The sequence below is a fragment of the Pseudorca crassidens genome, chromosome 18, assembly GCF_039906515.1.
Source record: "Pseudorca crassidens isolate mPseCra1 chromosome 18, mPseCra1.hap1, whole genome shotgun sequence".
NCBI classification, from domain to species: domain Eukaryota; kingdom Metazoa; phylum Chordata; class Mammalia; order Artiodactyla; family Delphinidae; genus Pseudorca; species Pseudorca crassidens.
In genome coordinates this window covers 71,047,189-71,054,235 of record NC_090313.1, presented here as the reverse complement: position 1 = coordinate 71,054,235, position 7,047 = coordinate 71,047,189, and the positions used below count along the sequence as shown (strand labels likewise).

General features: G+C 39.8%; 1 non-coding gene across 1 annotated transcript; it reads right to left on the bottom strand.

The window, feature by feature from the left end:
• Positions 1-1,705: 1,705 nt before the first annotated feature.
• Positions 1,706-1,833, bottom strand: LOC137211528 (small nucleolar RNA SNORA27). Its single transcript, XR_010937129.1, has one exon. It is a non-coding gene; the product is annotated as a small nucleolar RNA SNORA27 (small nucleolar RNA).
• Between the last annotated feature and the right edge of the window lie 5,214 nt (positions 1,834-7,047).

The following is a 7,047-nucleotide window of genomic DNA, read 5'->3' as shown; positions in this document are numbered from 1 at the left end:
CTCAAAGGCAAGCACTTGTTAGAAATGCTAGGACTGAATAAACAGCATGTGGAGAGAAAAATAGGTTCAGAAACCTAAATAGGGCCTTTTTTTTTTCAAATTGGAGTATGGTTGATTTGCAATGTTGTGTTAGTTTCAGGTGTACAGCACAGTGATTCAGATTTTATATATATATATATGTACTAAAAAGATACACACACACACACACACACACACACACACATAAAATCCTTTTCAGATTCTTTTCCCTTATAGGTTATTACAAAATATCAAGTGTAGTTCCCTGTCCTTTTTGGTTATCTATTTTATGTATAGGAGTGTGTATATGTTAATCTTAAACTCCTAATTTACTCCCCCCCTCACCTAAGTAGGGCCGTTGTTGGAAATGAAGAAATGAATGAGCAGGAAGGTACAACAGAGACAATAATTGATGGTCAGTGGCCTCCTCTGGCCTGTGATTTTACATGTGGTCCATCCTCATTAACACTTGTTATTGTAAATAATGACAATATTATTAATAATGATACCACTGAGAAGCAGAAGAATGCTGTCTGGGCCCCTGGGGATGCTGTGGGTTGGTGCCCTACTGTATTTGTGGGCATTTTCAAGTAACCCACAAGCACTTGTTCTGCCATTAAAGTCTAGTTAAGGGAGTGCAGACACTGGTAGGAAGGTAACTAAAACTTAGGCCATATGTGGTAGATGCCAGGTGCTGGCTGCAAAGAGGTTCATGGTGGGGGGAGACCTTGTGGGCAGTGTAGTTCAAGGCAGGGACCCAAGTACACAGGCTCCTGCAGACAGAGGGAACCTGTACGGAAAGACATTTTGAAGAAAACAGATTTTGTTTCAGATTAAAGCATGAAAAAATGAAGGGAAGACTTGAGGCAGGAAGATGGGTTGCAGGATGAAGGAGAAATGCCAGGTGGAAGGCACAGAGGGCTTGTCTTCCAGAGGTGATGGCAGGGTTGGCAAGAAAGAAACACATGGAGGAATACACAGAAGCTAGTGGCTGATTGGATGCGGGGATCCAGAGAGAAGGTGTAATCAAAGGAGGCTCCAAGCCTGGGAGTCAGAGAGAACCACGTTCATCTTGGCAGAATAGATGCTAGTTTTGAAAATGAACTTCAGATGTGGCAAGTTCCAGGCGCCCGGAGGTGTCCCGGGGCAGGGTGAGGTCTGGCTGGCGTTTGGTGGTGGACGGTTCAGAGCTGCCTGGTGATGTGGGGGTCATGTGCATATAGGTCTTCGTAACTGAAAACTGAGAGTGGGTTCGGAGAGAAGGATGCCTGAGGAGAACCCTGGAGGGGTGTGCCTACAGCAAGTCTAGGAGAGAAAGCAGGAGCTTCGGTGGATAAGGACAGAGAATGTGCCCTAACAGAGTGAGGCAGACCCAGGAAGGCATGGTACAAAGAGCCAAGAGTTTCAAGGAGGAATGGGTGGGAGATGTGAATTGTTACAAAGAGATCTGAGAGAATCTAGACAAAACATTTCGTAACATTCTGATTACAAACTGAGTTTTTGCTATAGTTCTTCATTACTGTTTTTTAAAAATAGACTCTTATTTTTAGAGCAGTTTCGGGGTCAAAGCAAAGCTGAGCACAAAGTACAGAGAGTTCCCATAACCCTCCTCCCCACACGTGCACGGCCCCCCCACTATCAGCATCCCCGCCAGAGTGGCATATTGGTCACATTTTTAAGAATTACAGCTTATTTCCTCCGACAGTTTACAAGACAAACACCTAGTTTGCTTGAGTTTTAAAAGGATATTTCCTTTGCCCCACTTGAATGACCAGTAAACGTATTTGTCACATTTGATGAACCTACACTGACACATCAGTGTCATCCAAACTCCATAGTTTAATTAGGGCTCACTCTTGGTGTTGCATGTTGTATGGGTTTTGACAAATGTATAATGAAATGACATGCGTCTGTTGTAGTATCATACAGAATAGTTATATTGCCCTGAAAATCCTCTGCATTCCACCTATTCATCCCTCCCTCTCCCCTTGCCGTTAGCAACTGACTGTCTCCAGAATTTTACCTTTTCCAGAATGTCATATAGTCGGAATCATAGAGTATGTAGCCTTTTCAGGTTGGGCTTTTTCACTTAGTAATATGCATTTAAGGTTCCTCCAGGTCTTTTTTTGGCTTGATGCCTCATTTCTTTTTAGCACTAAAAAACATTTCCTTGTTTGCTGCACCCCTATTTATCCATTTACCTACTGAAGGACATCTTAGTTCCTTCCAATTTTTGACAATTATGGATAAAGGTACTGTAAATGTACATGTACAGGTTTTATTTATTTATTTTTACTGTGACAGAATACACATGACAGAAAATGTACCATCTTAACCATTTAAAAATGTACAGTTTAGTGGTATTGAGGACATTCATATTGTGGTGCAAACACCACCACCACTCATTTTCAAATCCCTTCTCGTCTTGTAAAACTGAAACTCCATACCCATTAAAGAGTAAATTCCCATTCCCCTTCCTCCGGCCCCTGACAACCAGCACTCTATACTTTCTGTCCCCATGATTTTGACAACTCTAAGTATCTCTTGTGAGCAGAATCACAGTATTTGTCCTTCTGTGTCTGGCTTATTTCCCTTAGCATAACATCCTCAAGATTCATCCATGCTGTAATGTATGCCAGAATTTCCTTCATTTTCAAGGCTGAATAATATTCCATTGTATGTCTGTACCACATTTTTTTTTTTTTTTTTGCGGTACGCGGGCCTCTCACCGCCGTGGCCTCTCCCGTTGCGGAGCACAGGCTCCGGACGCGCAGGCCCAGCGGCCATGGCTCACGGGCCCAGCTGCTCCGCGGCACGCGCGTTTCCTCCCGGACCGGGGCACGGAGCCGTGCGCCCTGCATCGGCAGGCGGACTCCCAACCACTGCACCACCAGGGAAGCCCTGTACCACATTTTGTTTATCCATTCATCTGTCAATGGACACTTGGGTTTCTTCCACATTTTGGCTATTGTGAATAATACTACCATGAACACGACTATATATGTATCTGTTCAGGATCCTGCTTTCAATTCTTTGGGTACATACCTAAAAGTGGAATTGCTGGATCATATGGTGATTCCACGTGCAGGTTTTTGTGTGGACATGTTTTCAACTCATTTGGGTAAATACCAAGGAGCACAACTGCTCCATCATATGGTAAGAGTATGGTTCAGTTTTGTCAGAAACTGCCAAACTGTCTTCCAAAGTTTTGCATTCCTAATGGCATTTTGCATTCCTACCGAAAATATTGTGTTGCATTCCCACCAGCAACGAATGAAAGTTCCTGTTGCTCCACAGCCTCGCCAGCAAGTGTCTTGGGTTTTTGCCATTCTGATAGCTGTGGTGATATCTCATTGTTGTTTTAATTTTCAGTTTCCTAATGACATATGGTATTGAGCATCCTTTAATATGCTTATTTTCCATTTGTACATCTTTTTTGGTGAGCCGTCTATTCAGATCTTTTGTCCACTTTTAAATCAGGCTGTTAGTTTTCTTACTGTTGAATTTTAAGGGTTTTTTTTTTTAAATTTTGGTCACAGTTCTCATATATCTTTTATTAAAAAGTCCAGATACATCTTTTACAAAGATATATCTTTTACAAAGATTTTCTCCCAGTCTACAGCTTGTCTTTTTCAAATATTTTGGGATTTTTCTGGCTATCTTTCTGCTTTTGATTTCTAGTTTAATTCCATTGTGGTCTGAGAGCAGATATTGCATGATTTCTATTCTTTTAAATTTGTTGTTTTATGGCCCAGAATGTGACCAACTTGCTGAATGTTCCATGTGAACTTGGGGAGAATGTGGGTTCTGTTGTTGGATGAAGTAGTCTATAGATGTCAATTACATCCAGTTGATGGATGGTGCTGTTGAGTTCAACTATGTCCTTACTGAATTTCTGCCTGCTGGATCTGTACATTTCTGAGAGGGGGCATTGAAGTCTCCAACTATAATAGTGGATTCACCTGTTTTTCCTTGAGTTCTATCAGGTTTTGCTTCATGTAGTTTGACACTGTTGTTAGGCACATACACATTAAGAATTGTTATATCTTCTTGGAGAATTGACCCCTTTCTCAATATGCAATGTCCCTCTTTAACCCTGATAACGCTCCTTGCTCTGAAGTCTGCTGTGTCTGAAATTAATATAGCTACTCTAGTTTTCTTTTGGTTAGTGTTAGCATGCTATGTTTTTTCCATCAAATCTCTGTGTTTTAATTGGTGTATTTGGACCACTGATGTTTAAAAAAGTGACTATTGATATAGTTGGATTAAAGTCTACCATATTATTACTGTTTTCTATTTGTTGCTCTTGTTCTTTGTTCCTATTTTTGTTTTCTACTTTTAAAAATGCCTTTTTTGGTTTTAACTGGGTATTGTATATGATTCCACTTTCTCTTTTTTCTTAGCGTATCAATTATACTTATTTTTGTAGTTTTTTAGTGGTTTTCCTAGAGTTTGCAGTATACATTTACAACTAATCCAAGTCCACTTTCAAATAACACTACTGCTTCACAGGTGGTGCAAGGACATTATAATAACAAAGTATTCCCAATTCTTCCCTCCAATTCTTGTATCATTTCTGCCATTCATTTCACTTATATACAAGTTATAATCATCCAATACACTGTTACTGTTATTATTTTGAACAAAGTGTTATCTGCTAGACCAATGAAGAATAAGAAAAATAAAAGGCTTTATTTTCACTTATTTCTTCTCTAATGTTCTTCCTTTCTTTATGTAGATCTCAGTTTCTGACTTAGATAATTTTCCTTCTCTCTGAAGAATTTCTTTGAATATCTCTTGTACAGCAGGTATCCTGGTAACAAATTCCCTCAATTTTTTTGTTTTGTTTTGTTTTGTTTGTTTGTTCTATTTCTCTTTCAGTTTTGAAGGGTAATGTCTCAGGATACAGAATTCTAGGTTGGTGTTTCCCCCTCCCCCCAACTCTTTAGATATTTCACTCCATTCTCTTCTTTCTTGCATGGTTTCTGAGGAGAAGGTAGATGTAATTATTATCTTCCTTCCTCTGTAGGTAAGGTGTACGTCTTTATTTATTTTTAATCTATGGCTTCCTTAAGGACATTCTTTATCTTTGATTTTTTGCAGTATGAAAATGGTTTGCCTGGTGTAGTTTTGGGGCATTTACCCTGTTTGGTGGTGTTCTCTGAGCTTCCTGGATCTGTGGTTTGATGTCTGACATTAATTTGAGAATTCTCAATCATTATTGCATCAAATAGTCCTGTTCCTTTAACTCTTTTTTTTTTTTTTCTTTTCCGGTATTACCATTACAGGTATGTTACACCTTTTGTAATTGTCCCACTGTTCTTGGATACTCTGTTCCCTTATTTTCAGCCTTTTTCCTCTTTGCTTTGCAGTTTGGGAAGTTTTTATTGACATGCCTTCAAGCTCAGAGATTCTTTTCCTCAGCTGTCCAGTCTACTAGCAAGCTAAAGGCATTCTTCATCTCTGTTACAATGTTTTTGATCTCTAGCATTTCTTTCTGAGTCTTTGTTAGAATTCCCATCTCTATGCTTACATTACTCATCTGTTCTTGCATGTTGTCTATCTTTTCCATTAGAGTCCTTAGCAGATTAGCCAGTTGTTTTAAATTCCTGGTCTGATAATTCTAACATTCCTGCCATAATCTGAGTCCAGTTATGATGCTTGCCCTATCCCTTCAATCTGACTTTTAGTATACCTTGTAATTTTTGTCGAAAGCAGGGCACCGGGTAAAAAGAACTTCTGTAAATAGCCTTTAGTAATGTGGTATGGGGGAAGGGGAAGCATTCTATAGTCCTATGATTAGGTCTCAGTGTTTTAGTGAGACTGTGCCTTTGGACTGTGAACTTTAGAAGTATTTTTAAGGTCCTGTCACATACACACACACCCCTGCCCTGCCCTCAGCCAATCTTAAATGGGACAGGATGGCTAGAGGGGGCTGGAATTGGGTATTTCTTATCCCTCAAATCAGTTAGGCTCTGATAAAACCCCAACAGTTTCTCTTGAGGGCAAGCCTTGTTAAAAACAGAATGCTCTGGTATATTTCAAAATGTTTTGGTTTTTTTTTTTTCCCCCTCCAGTGGAAAGCTCCAGGACATTTTTCTCCAGTATTCACTGTGAGAACCTGGTAGAACTTCTGGAGGTAAAACTCACAAAAACGTGGGCATACTCCCCTAAAACTGGACCCTCCCTGCAATTTTTCTCTCTCAGACTTGCCTACTCTGAGCTTTCAGCAATTTGTCAATTACAGCTCAGGTTTTCCTACCCTGGTATGGGCTCCCACAGAGATTTCTGTTAGTAGGTTTCTGCTCCAGTAAGTAGCAGTTCTCTGTGTCTACCTGTCTCTTTCCAATTTGGGGGGCAAAGTTTGTCTTGTGACCTCAGTTTTCTGACAGATCTAAGAAGAGCTGTTGATTTTCAGTTTGTTCAGCTTTTTAGTTGTTAGGATGGAACAGTATGGCAAGCTCCTTACATACTCTACTGAAGACCAGAAGTACATAATTCTCTTCATTACTTTTTAACACTCAGACTATCAATTAATAGTGCTCAGTCTTCAACCAGAGTAACAACAAAAAGGTATTTAAGGTAATAGCTTTGAAAGAGTGGGGCACATAGAAATCACTATGCTGTGGGAGGGGATTGTGGGTACTCTGCCCATCTATCTAGGTGGTGCTCCCTGTCAGAAGCCCTAGGGGGAAGACACAACAGAAACTAAGGAACAGTGAAAAAAAAGATAAAGCAAAGATCTTAAGAAATTCTGACAACAAAAATAGTGGTTTACCAGATGGCCTGTTAACAGTGAGCTAGGACTAATGAGAGAAATATTTTTTTCTTCACCAGTACTTTTTTCTTCATTGTAGCAGAATGGGTTACATAGGAACATCTGGAACTCATTTCTCTGACATAGTAAACCTTGGATAATATCTACTGGTGCTCAAAGCGAGGCAGTATACTTTTAAGATTTAAGTATATGGTATTTGTCTATGTGTTGCAAATATGGATAACATAGACTTTTTGGCATAGTTTGATGGA